This window comes from Eriocheir sinensis, chromosome 41 (genome assembly GCF_024679095.1).
Source record: "Eriocheir sinensis breed Jianghai 21 chromosome 41, ASM2467909v1, whole genome shotgun sequence".
NCBI lineage: Eukaryota > Metazoa > Arthropoda > Malacostraca > Decapoda > Varunidae > Eriocheir > Eriocheir sinensis.
Genome location: NC_066549.1, coordinates 12,072,359 through 12,088,559, shown reverse-complemented (window position 1 = coordinate 12,088,559; position 16,201 = coordinate 12,072,359). Strand labels below are relative to the sequence as shown.

Below are 16,201 nucleotides of genomic sequence, written 5' to 3'. Positions count from 1 at the left end.
CACTCAGAAAAAGGAGGGAAATTGATGAGGAAGTGCACCCAGGCTCTGCTGAGAACTATACTGATTAGATAACTAGATAGATTTGGATGTGTGTTTAAGAAGATGGCGCCACTATAAACACTTGCCTGCGCCATGACGGGCTGGAGCCGAACACCATCCAGGCCCCTCAAGCAAGCCTACCGGCGCTATAGGCGTAGACGTAAAAAGAAAAAAAAATGTTCACGTTTCCATGCGTAGTCTCTAACGTTTCATTGCGTAGTCCGGAAGAGATCTGGACTGTCTATATATTAGGCTAAATAGGAATACTTTGAACTGCTTGGAAAAGTTAAAGAATATTTAACTATTCGAGAAAATGTGGAACAACATATGAAAGCTGCAGGGAATCTTTTGTCCTACATATAGCAGCTCAAGAGGAGCGTTCATGTACTATCTGCTCTCCCCAGCCATGAATATATCTGAACCTAATAACTGAATGAGAATTGAAAACTAATTTAGATAGATTTGGATAAAAAAGGATAGTTCGCAGGCTTACGAAATGATGCTGTCCAATTCTGCTTCATATTACCTACGCCATTTATTAAATTATTGCCTCGTTCATATATTTGTTAATTCTCCTCGCTTCAGTGTTCACTTTTTGGAATTATTCATAGGTATTTCTGGTGGAGCGGAGAATACTTTGTTCCTGATGAATTTTATCGTGCATTCAGATCACATCGGGCTTGCAGTGAGCCGTAAAAAAGTTGTCTCGTCAAAGATTAATTATTTCTGGCGATTCATAATTTATAAGTGAAATAATGAGATTAACTGTGAACTTTACGCAATAGGACAAGCATTGCGTACTCTTTTCAAACTCCTTTGAAAGTATGTTTTAAAGGCATATTTGTCGGTAACAGTTTATTTTGACTTATTTATTTGTTGGTGTCAGTTTACTTATTGCTCTCAGTAATTGGTGGCAGTATGAGGAGAACACTAAAGAAGATGGTCCACGTTTGATGCATTGCCCGCCTGTAGCCCGGCCTTTGAATTGCCAAGATGTAAAGTCTGATGGAGCGGGCCTATCCAGCCCTCCGCGCCTCCATATCCTTCACTGGTCCAAAACACGGCTCTAAGTAAAGCTCTTCGTCTCATGAGCTCTCCTCCTCCTGCTGATAGTCTTCTGCCTCTTAAATTCCGACGCGATGTTGCCTCTCTTTCTATCTTCTATCGATATTTCCACGCTGACTGCTCTTCTGAACTTGCTAACTGCATGCCTCCCCCCCTCCCGCGGCCCCACTGTACACGACTTTCTACTCATGCTCATCCCTATACTGTCCAAACCCCTTATGCAAGAGTTAACCAGCATCTTCACTCTTTCATCCCTCACGCTGGTAAACTCTGGAACAATCTTCCCTCATCTGTATTTCCTCCTGCCTACGACTTGAACTCTTTCAAGAGAAGGGTATCAGGACACCTCTCCTTCCAAAATTGACCTCTCTTTCGGCCACCTCTTCTGATTCTTTTTTAGGAGCAGCGAGTAGCGGGCTTTTTTTTTATTATTGTTTCCTTTTTTGTGTGCCCTTGAGCTGCCTCCTTTGTTGTAAAAAACAAACAAAAAAGTAGGTATGATTATTTCGGGTTCTATTTTTCGGGGTTATTTTAGTTTTTGTCAAGTGTTTGTTTCCTGGGAAGCATTTACACCATTTAAATTAATGTAAAGTAGTATTATATCAGTCTCTATTCTTATCGGTTACTTAAATTTTTGTTCATCATTAATAGGACGCCTTCTCATCATTCACCTTTTAAGTTAATGTAAAGTATTGTTATTTCAACGTCTATTTTTATCAATTATATAAGTTTTGTTCATCATTACTTGGAAACCGTTACATCATCCACCGTCTAACTTCCTTCACATCATCCTTCGACTGACTTCCTTCACATCATCCTTCGTCTGACTTCCTTCACATCATCCTTCGTCTGACTTCCTTCACATCATCCTTCGTCTGACTTCCTTCACATCATCCTTCGTCTGACTTCCTTCACATCATCCTTCGTCTGACTTCCTTCACATCATCCTTCGTCTGACTTCCTTCACATCATCCTTCGTCTGACTTCCTTCACATCATCCTTCGTCTGACTTCCTTCACATCATCCTTCGTCTGACTTCCTTCACATCATCCTTCGTCTGACTTCCTTCACATCATCCTTCGTCTGACTTCCTTCACATCATCCTTCGTCTGACTTCCTTCACATCATCCTTCGTCTGACTTCCTTCACATCATCCTTCGACTGACTTCCTTCACATCATCCTTCGTCTGACTTCCTTCACATCATCCTTCGTCTGACTTCCTTCACATCATCCTTCGTCTGACTTCCTTCACATCATCCTTCGTCTGACTTCCTTCACATCATCCTTCGTCTGACTTCCTTCTCCTTGTTTTTTCGTGCAAGTCTCCGAACAGCCTCTCGACCTCTAAGTGGGGTGCCGGATGGAGGCACGCTGGCCCGGCTGCCGCAATATGTGCAGGCCTTTTCAATAGCCCGAAACACTCCATTAACCTTGCAGTGAAGCCGTCGCTCTTAAAGCCCTTCCTCGATAGATTTATGAGTGGTGGTGAAAGGTGGTATCAGTATTTTTCCCCGAGAGAGAGAGGAGAGTTTTTCCAAGTGTATGAACATAGTGCGCTATTTTTTTTATTTACCGTCGATTCTCACAACAACTACACGCCAAAGAGTCCGTCGAAGGCTTAAAACTGTTGCGTATGATGACTGTGTCTTATCTATCGTTTTGTTTTGCTCGGGTACGCGGTACACACTCACACACACACGCACACGCACACGCGCACACACACACACACACACACACACACACACACACACACACACACACACACACACATATTAAAACATATATGGACACACACACACACACACACACACACATATATATATATATATATATATATATATATATATATATATATATATAAATATATATATATAAATATATATATAAACACACACACACACACACACACACACACACACACACACACACACACACACACACACACACACACACACACACACATATATACACACAGACACCCACCCACACCCACACCCGAACATACGCGCGCGCAAGCAAAGTTACTCATGTTTTCCATCCAGGATTTAAAACATAATTTTATTTTCAAATGCTTCCCAGCTGTTTCTCAGGACCGTCAACACCAGGAAAGTTTGTATGGGAACTCAGCTTTGACATATCGAAGGTGTTAATGAGGCTCGTAAAAGGATCTCCGCCTGTCAGATTAAAGCTGCAGTCTGATGGGAGCTGGAATGGGTTTTCTGTGCTTTGTATCTATTCGTGGTATTTTGGGAGTTCCTCAAAGTCATTTGTGGACATCACAAGAGAACTATTAATTAATTAAACTTTGCTCCATTAACACTCGGGTCCATCCAAAAGTAAGTCATTCTGTAGTGCTCAATATTCTATAAACGATCTCACCCATACGCGTTTCCTTGTCTTTTTTTTGCTCTCCAGTGAGTGCAATAATAAGTAAAACAAAGAGGCCATTGTAGCAATCTCCGCACCCACCGACATCTTGAGAACAACCCTGAGGTGTGGACAGGAAACATTATTTCCCGAGGGTATCCAAATGTATCCCAGTGGTTTCCCGAAACACTTGGGAAACGTCTGGGATGCAATGTCGTCACAAAGATTTATGGTGTGGACGGGCCTAAAATACTGATACGAAAATAAATACTATAATACGAATTTTAATACATATGCTAATACTAATGAAAAAGTAACACCATGATTCTTGTTAATATTTTGTAAAGCTTCGGGATTAAAAACACTTTCTCTGAGCCCTTCATTCCCATCACACCACACCACAACACTTGAGAGACACACCACCACCACCACCACAGTCGCCGCCGCCTCCGCCGCCGCCACCTATCTTAATCTCTCCGCGGCCATCCTTCTCCTCGCCCCTGCATTGAATTCTTTTTCCCGGCCCTTTCCAGATCCCTCCCACTCGTTCATTTTACTTTTCCACGGATCCTCACTACATTTTTCTCGCTCGCCTTGACGCTACCGCCGGCAGCCTCCCTTGTGTTCCTTCCAAACCTTCGTGACACACATTCTTTGCTCGTGACCTCAGGAAGGTCACGTGGTCTTAAAAGCTCCAAGCTACAACCTCAAAACAGTGACTATAAAAACCAATGTAAAAAAGCAAAAAACAAAAAAACAAAAAAACAAAAAACAAAACAAAACAAAAACAAAAAACGTCACAACAAAGAAAAATATACTTACAATAGTAATGAAAAGAAGAATCATTACAACAGGAACATTACTACTTCTACTACTACTACTACTACTACTACTACTACTACTAACACTACTACTACTACTATTACTACTACTACTACTACTACTAACACTACTACTACTACTACTACTACTGCACGAGTAGCATTATTTAAAGAGTATACATTCATTTCTATAATTTGATTAAGTGAAAAAAAAAAACTTAAAAAATAACATATACATTAATTTTTGTAATTAGATTAAGTGAAAAGAAAACTAAAAAAATAACACGTGCGTTTTGTGGCGAGAGTGTGTCGAGGGTAATATGTGTGGAGGGATGTTGGGGGAGAGGCGGTTCATGGATGGGGCTCGGTGGAGGTTCGCGAGGCCTTCAGGCGTGGCAGGAGCGGCCGAGTTAACCAGAAAAGTGAAATGTATGTGTTCGTTACTCATACGTTACGCACACACACACACACACACACACACACACACACACACACATACATACATACACACACACACACGTATTCATACACTCACCCACGCAGATCCAAAAATACCATTTCATAGTTTCGTCAGCCGCATTAGCAGATTGGGAGTTGTATAAAAATAAATGTAAAAAGGGAAAGCGGATATGGATTTAAGATCAGCGGGTGCAGCCAAGATTGCTGTCTTTAATAGTCATATATTTTTTTTACTTGCAGCGACTTTTTTGAGCATTACTCCCACGGCCCATTTTGAAGCGTCTTGCGGGTATTAAGATAGGTGTGCCTCCCGCCGACAGGTATTTGCTTAGTCAGTGAGGAAGAGGCGACCCAAGGCGGTTAAGTAGGAGGAGCGTCTCTTACTACACTACTCTACAATGTCTAATAATACGTATTTGTTTTATGAGTACTCGCTGTCGTTATTAATAATGTACATGATCCTGCACCTACCACTCACAGATTTCAGGTCACACCTCAAGACCCTCCCATAAGTTAATTCAGTGTATTTATGTCACACAACACAGGAAACTACATATACATTATACCCATTTTGTACGGTAAAAAGAGGCACACCAATGGCATGGTCAAAATTGATTTTTCTTATCTTTAGCCACTTATATACCTGTCATCCCTATGCTTTTTATGTTGATAATGCAGCAGTTAGCCAGTGTTTTTACTTCTGTAATCTATCCACTGTGAAGTAATATAGCTCTGCATGCAGCTATTTCACTCATGACATGTCGAACTCTTAAAAGGTATCTTCAGAAATGTTAGTCTTTGATCTGTTATCCAGAATGTTCTTTGTGGGGAGCAAGATACAGCACTCTTGTTTTGTTTCTCGTTTCGTTGTTGTTTTCTTGGTGTAAAATTGCTGACACAATCAATCACAATTCTTTCCTGCTGCCACACCCGATTGCACTCACCACTCGTCTTGTTCACACTTCCAGTCACTCTTTTTTTTTTATTTTAACGTCACGGCCTATTGGGCCGTTAGGCTTTTTCACTGGTGGGGCCTGATAGTCGGCCCAGCCCGTTGTGGCGCAGGCGAATGTTTATAGTGGCGCCATCTTGTTTTGGCTCATACTACCCCCTGGAGCTCATCTTTGTCCGGGTTCAGGGCAGCATGTGGGTAGTCTTAGGCCACTCGGCGGGGACTGAAAAATCCCAGCTGCATGGCGGCAAGGATTTGAACATGCATCCCTCCTGGATCTCTCGCGGCGCCGGCACGCTAACCACTCAGCCACCGCCTCCCCATGTCTCGGTCGTGTTGTTCAGTTTGCCCCCTTGCCAGAATTGCTGGGTGACAAACTCGCCACCGCGGCAGCCGAGCACACAGCGCGCGTCAGCCCGTAAAGTGGGTGCTGCGGCGGCTGAACACCCAAGGGAGTCAGCGTATAAACACAATACCGCAATTTATTCATGGCGCACCGAAGACAAAGCAAAAACATTTTACGAATACACAACATTTTGCATACTCTCTCCGCGCAGAAAAGATAATGTGAAAACAAAAACGTAGAAAAATAACAGTTTACTTTGTTAAAAAAATCGTTCTTTATTTTGTTCCTGTATGCGTAAAATTAAGGATTTTGTTATTTTCCAGAATATAACGTAACGTCTATGTCACACACACACACACACACACACACACACACACACACACACACACACACACTAAAAGGAAGCAATAGTTGTAGTGCAACAATGTTTTGAAGGCTGTACGATTAAGCTGCTGTTTGTGTGTTCACCGGCACTATAGGTGATAATCAATTTCCAATACATATGTTGCCTTGTATTGCAACATTTCAGAGCTCAAACTGCGTAAGGGACGGTGTTCACTCAAGGCCTGTCATGGTTCACGAGGAATGAATCAGAACCACCCTCACAACGATGCATTTGGTATGCGAGATAAGCCATTGATGTCCGAATCATCTCGAACGAGCGTGTTATTGCTTCAACAAGAAAACATTTTTCGTTTCGCAGCAACAAAGCTGCTCGGGGGACGTAGGCGGGTGAGGACACACACACACACACACACACGTCAAGTCTCACAATGCAATACGAGCCAACAAAAGGCCAGAAGACGCGTCCCTTTATTCAACCAAATTTGAAGGAGACAAAACACTTTGTGACCCAAGGACACTCCGGCAGACCCGCGACGACGATGAAAATTGGTAACCGGCCAAACTCTTGCCAAGGACGAAGAAAGCAGGAAAGGAGGAAAGGAAGGAAGGAAGAGGGAGTAAGGGAAGAAAGGTGGAGAAAGGGGAAGAAAGGAAAAAATAAAGGGGAGATGAAAGAGGGAAGAAAGAAACGAAGGAACTTAAAAGAGGTTAAGGAATAAAACATGAATAAAACAAGGGACCTATAAAGGACAGTGGATGCAAGATAGATCGGTGATTACTTCGGTGGGAAAGGTGGAAATATGAATTCAAAGTAGGAGGTAAGCTAATAACATGAAGAGAGGAAAAATAGAATGAAAAATAAAGAAGTAGGTTGATTGGTTTGTAGGAAGGCTGCAAGGAAGGAATGCAGGTTTATATGTAGCTGCCGATGTAGGTTGGAATGAATTAATGACTGATGAGGAAAGAAAGGAAAGAAGAAAGGAAGGAAGGAAGGGAAAAAATGAATGAATGAAGGAATGAAGGAAGGAAAGAAGCTCGTAGGTAGGAAGCAAGAAAAGAAACAATGAAGAGAGGAAGGAAAGAAAGTAAGTAGAAGTTAGGTCAATAAGAAGGATGAAAGGGATGATAGTACGCACGAGTAGTTGAGTAGGAAGATAGGCAGGAGGAGGCTGAAGCTCGGCGGAACACGGGCTTAGTAAGGCAACGCAGATCAGGAGTCGTATCGTTATGCAAACAAGTTAAAGTAAATGTGCACACAGCAAAACATAGATAAAAATTCGGTATGTTACATATTATAATATTCTAGTATATTTAGTCTTGTATAAATAGCGACCCCACCCCTCACAAAAAGTTCGCCTCTTGGATGATTGTTCATGTATTATGTATATATTTCCGGATGTCTTCGCGTACCGTTGATGCAAGATACGACAACGGTAACACAAATGACGGAAACTTAGGACTAAGGCCCCTGTTATACAACCCTCTATTATTCACTCGGACATACACACAAAATTATCATATGATGCTATTAATGGGGTTTGAAATTTAGCTCATACGGTCTGCATAAATAACAGGTACGATGTAAACCCACACAGTGGTGCCACATCTACCAAAACACGCCAGTCACTGTACTGGCTATCAGCGGTGGCGAGTGTATAGAGGAAGTAAGAAAGGAAAGAAGGAATGAGGGCGGGAAAGATGGAGGGAAGGAAATAATATTGGTAGGTAGGTAGGTAGGATAGGAGGAAGGGAGGAAGGAAGTAACAATATAAAGAGGGAAGACAAAGAAAATCAGGAAGGAATGGATGCAGGCAGGGAGGAGAGACAATGGAGGAGCTGAGACAAGATAGGATCCGGTGGAGGAAAGTTATAAGTGGCTACCATTCGGGAACACTGACACTCCCGTCGTGTTTGTGTGTGTGTGTGTGTGTGTGTGTGTGTGTGTGTGTGTGTGTGTGTGTGTGTGTGTAATAGACAGATAGACAGGTGGATAGACATATAGATAGATAGATAAAGAGAGGATGAGAGTAAATGACGGACACACAAAGGAGAAAAAAAATCATTATAATTAAAAGGAAAAAAAATCATGAAACCGTACCGGAGGGTGAATCTAACAATGCATAAATAAAAAAAATTAAATAAAAGTAAGATCTTGAAGCTGATACAATCAAATACGGTATGTTGCTTGATGATGCATCCTTCCTGGTAGGGCTCAAAAGAAATTCAAGTGGAGAGAGAGGGAGAGATAGAGAGGGAGGAAAAACAAAGAGGAAAACAATTTGGTGGGGAGTGTACCGATAAAGGGCTGAGTAATGAATGCACTAGTTACCCGTGTAGGCGCTGTAATGCACAAACGTCGGAGCTTTGCCGTGGAAGGTGGAACAACATGCTACAGCCTTTGAGAGGGCAGGCAAAAGGGGGAGCAGTTTTAGCATAACACACGCATGAAAGTCTTAATTAATAGCGTTTACTCTCGAATATTGAACATGCTGAGAACCTGAAAAAAAAAAAAATATAAATTCTTACTCAAGTTTTCAAAGGATTCGTTTTTGAAGTAAAGAATTTGCGGAGCGTGTAAGATGAGCGAGAGGAATATGTTTTTTTCTTATTGGACTTCGAGACAAGTATAAAATTTCATGAGGTAAAAGTTGGGCCGGTGCTAGCGACACTTTCTTCACGTATTGTGCTGCGTGCATGTAACCGGAGCTCGTGGCGGTAAGGTTAAATTATTATTATTATTATTATTATTATTATTATTATTATTATTATTATTATTATTATTATTATTATTATTATTATTATTATTATTATTATTATTATTATTATTATTATCATTGTTATTATTATTATCATTATTATTATTATTATTATTATTATTATTATTATTATTATTATTATTATTATTATTATTATTATTATTATTATTATTATTATTATTATTATTATTATTATTATTATTATTATTATTATTCTATCATCGGTACTATTTTCATTAATATTTTTATTATTAGATAGATCGAGACTGAAATAAAGAGATAGAGAGAGGGAATAATCGCTGTAATGAATTATTTATACGCCTGTTATACTGTTGATCGTTTAGTGAGCGGAACGATAGGGCCATTTAGTTTGCATATGTGCATAAAATAAGTTTAATAGGTACAACAAGTAATATTAGACACCGCCCATCTCACTCCGTCAAGCACCCCGTTTAGTAGTAAAATTATATACGGCATAATCCCAGAACCTTATAGATGGAACTGAGAAAATGTAATAGTAGTAGTAATCAGACTTTCAATTCCACCTTCATTCGTCCAGGTGATGCCTGACGCTAGGGGGACGGGGTGAAAAATCTGATGCCTCTTTTTTTTATAGCTGTTAAAATTCAGGGAAGAGATTTACTGATATTTTTTAAGTCCGTCTGTCTGTGTGTGTGTGTGTGTGTGTGTGTGTGTGTGTGTGTGTGTGTGTGTGTGTGTGTTGCCCTCTACCTGCTCCGCATATATATCTGAGCACCATTTAATTCTCTTTCTTTATCTGTTACCTAGTGATTTTCTCTCTCTCTCTCTCTCTCTCTCTCTCTCTCTCTCTCTCTCTCTCTCTCTCTCTCTCTCTCTCTCTCTCTCTCTCTCTCTCTCTCTCTCTCTCTCTCTCTCTCTCTCTCTCTCTCAAAGGAAAGGTGAAGCACCAGTGTCCCGAAAAGCACTTAGTTGAATGAGAGAGAGAGAGAGAGAGAGAGAGAGAGAGAGAGAGAGAGAGAGAGAGAGAGAGAGAGAGAGAGAGAGAGAGAGAGAGAGAGAGAGAGAGAGAGAGAGAGAGAGAGAGAGAGAGAGAGAGAGAGAGAGAGAGAGAGAGAGAGAGGAGTAGGCCTCTCGAACTATATTGAATATATAGTTTGCAATAAAATCTTTGTCTGTCTGTCTTTCTGCTTGTCTGTGTTTTCTGCTTGTCAGTCTGTTTTTTTCTGCTTGTCTGTCTGTCTTTCTGCTTGTCTGTGTTTTCTTCTTGTCAGTCTGCTTTTTTTCTGCTTGTCTGTCTGTGTTTCTGCTTGTCTGTCTGTGTTTCTGCTTGTCTGTCTGTGTTTCTGCTTGTCTGTCTGTGTTTCTGCTTGTCTGTCTGTGTTTCTGCTTGTCTGTCTGTGTTTCTGTTTGTCTGTCTGTGTTTCTGCTTGTCTGTCTGTGTTTCTGCTTGTCTGTCTGTGTTTCTGCTTGTCTGTCTGTGTTTCTGTTTGTCTGTCTGTGTTTCTGCTTGTCTGTCTGTGTTTCTGCTTGTCTGTGTCTCTCCCGTTGTTTATCTTTTTCTCCCATCATCTCTGTCTTCCTGTGTCTGTCTTTTTCTTCTTATCCGTGCTTATCTGCCTGTCTGTTCGTATGTTTCTCCGCTTGTATGTTTGCCTTTCCACTTGTCTCTCTGCCTTTCTGTTTGTCTGTCTGTGTATGTATTGCGAGGGTACACAAGGATATATGACCTCAATAAACTAGGCGGCCTACACATGGTTGTTTCTGAACTCTTGTTATTCACCAACTTCTCCTCCCGTCCATAAATCGACGTAACTTATGACAACTTGATAGGATTTCCCGCCCTCCTGTTTTTTTGTTTTTTGAGCTGCTGTCCCTCCCGTTTATCTGTCTGTCTGTCTGTCTGTCTCCATGTTTGTCTAGGTTTGTCGTGTTCGCATCAACTTCATATTTGCTCAATTTGTTCCACTCAGCCTGAAGTCTTCCTTTACTTGAAGTTATTCAATTTATACCCATTACCAGGTGGTCTAATATCTATTTTTGGATATGTGGGTTTTATATATATCGCGGTAATAAAGCTCCTTAATCAACATCAAATCAAATAAATCGTTTCAGTCTAAGTCTTTCCAGGGAATATACATTTAGCTTCTTTTGTCTTTCCTTGTTCGGCAAGTTTTTATGCTCGTGGATCATTATAATTAACCCAGTTTCTCTGTACTGAATCGAGACAATTTATACCCTTTCTGTGTAATTACGTTACCAAATTTGTACAACATAAACAAGTTGTGGTCTAACATGCACCATAAACAATTTTAGGATACCTTCAACTACTCCTAGAAATTTCCCCCACATAAAAAAAAATCTAAATCTAAAATCTGATGGTACGGCTCCTATCGGTAACGTAATGACTTGTGTCGGGGCCCGAAGCTCACAGGCACACTCAAATTCCTTTCGCATTCAAATTTTTTGGTTATTGTATATAATTTTTTTGAAGTTTTTCTCTCTCTCTCTCTCTCTCTCTCTCTCTCTCTCTCTCTCTCTCTCTCTCTCTCTCTCTCTCTCTCTCTCTCTCTCTCTCTCTCTCTCTCTCTCTCCCCCCCCCCCCCCTGTCATTCAGGTAAGTGCCTCGGCCCACCATTGCCTCTTCCTCCTACCCCCGTTTCTCCTCACACCTCCTCCTCCTCCTCCTCCACCTCCTCCTCCTCCTCCTCGTCCTCCTCCTCCTCCTGCTTCTGCTCGTCGAAGTGGCTGTGGTGGGGCTCCGATCAGGACGAGGAGCAACGTGGGTGAACGCTTCTGACGTCCGGGGCGCCTCATGTCACTCTTGGTCCGGATTGAAAAGGAATAGGAAGCCGCTAGGGGAGTGGAAGGGGGAGAGGGTGGAGGGGGAGGGATAGGTAGAGAGATAGAAATATGTCGGAAAGGAAAACAGGAAGCCGACACGATGCGAGGAGTATTGAGGTCTGAGGTCAAGGAGATCATGAGGCCTGTGGAGGGGATCTAAAAGAGGATTGAAATGTAAAGTGTAAAGTAAATGAATGAATGAATGGGTGCTTAGAATAGATGAAAGAGGCAAAGGATTTGGCACACACACACACACACACACACACACACACACACACACACACACACACACACACCTGACAAAAAGAAAAAGGCGCTAATATGAAATTTAATTAAAACAACGAAGGCTGAACAAAAAGAAAGAAAAAAATTTCGCAGAGCTCCTTACTATTTTTTTATCTCGATTTTATATAATAAAAAAAAAACCTGGTTATTTAGGAACTATCGCGCTTAGTTTCCTGTCGTCATGTAGTGTTTACGTAAGCGATCCATCACTTCACAGAGGATGTGTGTGAAAGCCAGAGCAGAGACGAGGCTTCAGCGGATTCAGCATTCCTCGCACCATAACAAACAACATCGGTTATTACGAGGAACAGCGCGCTGATACCAGGGGCCTCACGTGACTCAAGACAAGATCGGCGGCATCAATACTTTTCAGCCTCATTCCTTCTCTCTCTTATTTTATCTGACACGCTCACTATCTATTTATCTATCTATCAATATTCCATGCCTTGACTTGGTGAGAACATCTCTGCGAGAGGCAGTGCTCCAGTATTGCCATGCTAGACAACTTCAACCAAACCTTCAGTGCCTTTAGTGTATCCAAATTAACTAACGGTTGTCATGCATCTTAACGATGAGTCAAGCCCAAGGAAAGCAAGCAAGAACGAGGATTAGCATTTTTAATTCACAAAAGCCTTAAAAAGAACTTGGTTGAAAATTTTAATATAACGATTGCGTGACGTAGTTAATGTAGTAGAAAGGTATGCGTCGGTGCAACGCTAGCATCCACCCTGCCACTCTACACAACACTGCACACCGGCGCGTTTGCCTCTCCCCACACGACAGTGCAAACATGTATTTGACCTTCACTTGGCCGTTGTTTTCCATCACTTTCCTTAATGAGCCACAAGGAAAAGTTTGCTTGGTCAAGTGGAGTGAGGCAACCAACGCCACCCACCCTTTCACTCTCCACAACAATGAAGGCAGACACGCTTTCCTTCCTCTGGCCATGGGCGGGCAGGAGTCCATGCAGTCATTTTTAGTTTGAAACAGGGACGGAACTACTAGCCTGGTATTCCTGCACCAGGATCGTTTTCAAGGAACACACCGCACAGTTTGCTGAAGTGGTTGGAGGAAATGTTTGTGGCTTGGGTTTGTAATACGAACAGAAACACCTCCTTCAACAGAAACAACAACAGCAACTATCTACAACGCCGACAGCAATAACATTAAAAATAACGACAGTACAACAACAACAACAACAACAACAACAACAACAACAACAAGAAAATGAAAGAACAATAGATTTATGCCCATACCGGTCGCGGTTCAGTAGATATTTTTTTCGTTCTTTCTTGCATATCTTTCTAAGCTGCAGGAGCTGAGAGGATGGTAGCCAGGATCGTCAAAAACAATTCTTTTTTCGATATTTAAATGGACTTATTGGGAGTTATCTAAGTAGACGTGTGAAATATAACGTTAATGCAAAATTGCTAAGTTTAGGTCAGAATAGCTGTTGCTGATAACTCTATCATTTCTTGTTTTAAACAGTATCATACATCGTTCCCGTGTTAAAATGTAAACAACACAAACATGCTCTCCGTCATGCATTTGTGCTTTGATTCATGAGGTTGTTGTGAGAGAAAATGCACGTGTCCTAGAAATAATGAGACAACTGGATTTATTACCGACGTGTGCGTGTGCGTAGCCTGGGTACAATGAGACATAAATCATGACTAATGGTACACGAGCAATATATATATATATATATATATATATATATATATATATATATATATATATATATATATATATATATATATATATATATATATATATATATATATACTCTCTCTCTCTCTCTCTCTCTCTCTCTCTCTCTCTCTCTCTCTCTCTCTCACACACACACACACACACACACACACACACACACACACACACACACACACACATTATTATCACATAGTCTCCCCTTCATCACTTCATCTTCTTTCACTCCTGTGATGAGAGAACCTACGGTTGCCATGGAAACAAACGAGCAGTTAGGTCTTCACCTGTTAAGGGACGCAGACGTGCTCTTAACGCAATATAAGTTTTATTTCGTCGTTTCCATGCTATTAAAAACTAGGCTGTTGAGAACTGAAATAGCATCATTTGGTTTATGGAAAACAATATTTGACGGTCCCAAAGGTTAGATCCTTGAAAATTTGTCAGTCGCCCCGAGGCCCCGCTAACGACAGGTTGGCACGTGTTCATCCGGTGTGTTTCCCTGTGTTTGTAGCGTTGCATCACGTGTCTTGACTAATTGTGGGTGTGTCGCCGCCCTGGGACGGTGCAAATGTAAGATTTGCAAGGTTGCTTGCGTCCCGGCCTGTGCCAAGCTGAACCAGGGCCAAAGGTCAGCAAGATTTTAAGTCAGCCTCTCCTTCCCCGCCGCCGCTATGCTGCCACCCCTGTAAGTGAGTATGTGTGTGTGTGTGTGTGTGTGTGTGTGTGTGTGCTCGTAGTTTGCACTTACACATGCAATTTTGTTGGACTGAGTCAACTCGTATTACTATATTTTATTTCATCACATTTTGATTACACAACTCTTTAAATTGTGTACAGTATTTATGTGCGCGCGTCCACATGTGTGTGTGTGTGTGTGTGTGTGTCAGCTTTAGCAGTGAACATCTAAACGTATCATGTAGTACATACAATGCATAGACGTTCAAGAGAGATGAGGCACACAGGCTTGGCAGTGCCGGACGGGAGCACGATGCTTCCACTACACGCTTGGCAAGTCCTGTGATTTTCCTGCACTTCAGTAACCATGAAAATGCACATATACTATTATCCATATATTTCATAAACGTTGTTGTATGCATATCAGCCATCCCTCATATTCTGACAAAACATTGTTGACCACATTCAGTAAGTCGCTGCGTCATATTGAAGCCCTTGGCAACTCGGCCCAGCGAACCATCCAAAACACACCTTTCGAAACCTGTTTGCATCATTTTTTATTCTTTTTAATCGGTATGGATCAGAAAATTACAATATATAATAATATATACAGTATTGGATACTAATGCATACCATTCACATTATTATAATGTATTACTTGCAGCAAGAACATTAAAACGAAACCATGACCGGGAGCGAAGCCTTGAATGATGCATAACGTGTGTTCGTGCGTGTGTTGCCCTGTGGTAGCATGTACTGCCAAACACACACCGTGACCATATAGTCCCGACTTGTGATGTTTCCGAGTGTACTGTCAGACAAATACTGACCAACATTTACACAAGTACCTTAATCGGTCTTCTTCAGATTTCTATTACTGTGGTCAAGTTTTGTTATAAGCACCACTGCCCAGCCATACTAAGTACTTGAGGGAGTGGCGACCCAATGAGTAGTCTTCAACGAGTCAGTACCGAGAAGCGACTCGAACTGTCTCCCACAAGTTTGCTCCGCCTTTCCGAGTTCGCACTCTTACTTTTTGTAGGGAATATTTTTGAAAGTGACCGTGGTGGTGGAAGTTGATGTTAGTTATTGTGTTGCTTTAGGCGATGGTGGTGGTGGTGATGGCAGTTATGACGATACTCTAGGGTTTGTGTGCGGGCGCCTGACTGTAATGGGAAGATAATGATAATTTTAATACTATTGATTTCGGTGATGGTGATCGGTTAGCGGCGCTGGTCTTGTTGATCGTAATGGCGGTGATATTTATTTCTTACGTTGGGCTATAGCACCAGTAGGCTTTCATGATGGGTCCTGTTGGTCGGCACCAGCCCGTAAGTGATACTGAAAAGTAGTTTATAGTGGCGCCATTCTTTGCCTGGTTCATGCTACCCCCCGGAGCTTCATTTGATTCTCCGGAGAGTTTCACTAGTCCGGGTTGAAAGGTGATCAGTAGGGCGGTATGTAGGCTATCTTCGGCCACTCGGTGATAAAAGAAAATTGTTAGTTTGTAGCGGAGGGCGAGTGTTCTGCCTTTGTTGGCGGTCTTTGGTTTTCATGGTG

The 16,201-nt window shown here is 41.7% G+C and overlaps 1 protein-coding gene across 2 annotated transcripts in view; it reads right to left on the bottom strand.

Moving 5' to 3' along the window:
• The window catches only part of LOC127009654 (neural-cadherin-like), an 80,803-nt gene that overhangs the window by 43,577 nt on the left and 21,025 nt on the right, over positions 1-16,201 (bottom strand). The window lies entirely within an intron of this gene.